The 448-nt window shown below is 37.5% G+C and overlaps 1 long non-coding RNA gene across 1 annotated transcript; it reads left to right on the forward strand.

Moving 5' to 3' along the window:
- LOC104775021 lies at positions 1–448 on the forward strand. Its single transcript, XR_765651.1, has 3 exons — positions 1–41; positions 205–258; positions 387–448. It is a non-coding gene; the product is annotated as an uncharacterized LOC104775021 (long non-coding RNA).

Consider the following 448-nt stretch of genomic DNA (forward strand, 5'->3'; position numbering starts at 1 on the left):
GTCTTAGAGGTGGAGGCAAGATCGTGATAGTTAATCTTCAGGTAATTTTCATCTACACGAGTTTTTTATGGGTTCGCTGGACATATCTCGCTGTTGACTATAAGCCTTGACATTTTCTTTGGAATGTATATTGAAGAATGTGTTTTTTCTGGTCTGTGTAATTTTTCATGGTGAATTGTGGACTGGTTATATTCGTCCTTGCAGAAAACACCGAAGGACAAGAAAGCAAATGTAGTGATTCATGGTCTTGTTGATAAGGTAAGACTTTACCTCTTGTTGTTTCTACATTTCTGGACAAAATCTTAGTGATATATAACAGATTACTTTCAGCACTGCAACCAAATGGAGTCTTATAGATTGTTTTCCTTCAAAATTCTGATGTGCAGGTGGTTGCAGGGGTCATGGAATCTCTCAACATGAAGATTCCTCCATATGTCAGAATCGATCT

The sequence above is a fragment of the Camelina sativa genome, unplaced genomic scaffold (genome assembly GCF_000633955.1).
Source record: "Camelina sativa cultivar DH55 unplaced genomic scaffold, Cs unpScaffold07933, whole genome shotgun sequence".
Classification (NCBI taxonomy): Eukaryota; Viridiplantae; Streptophyta; class Magnoliopsida; order Brassicales; family Brassicaceae; genus Camelina; species Camelina sativa.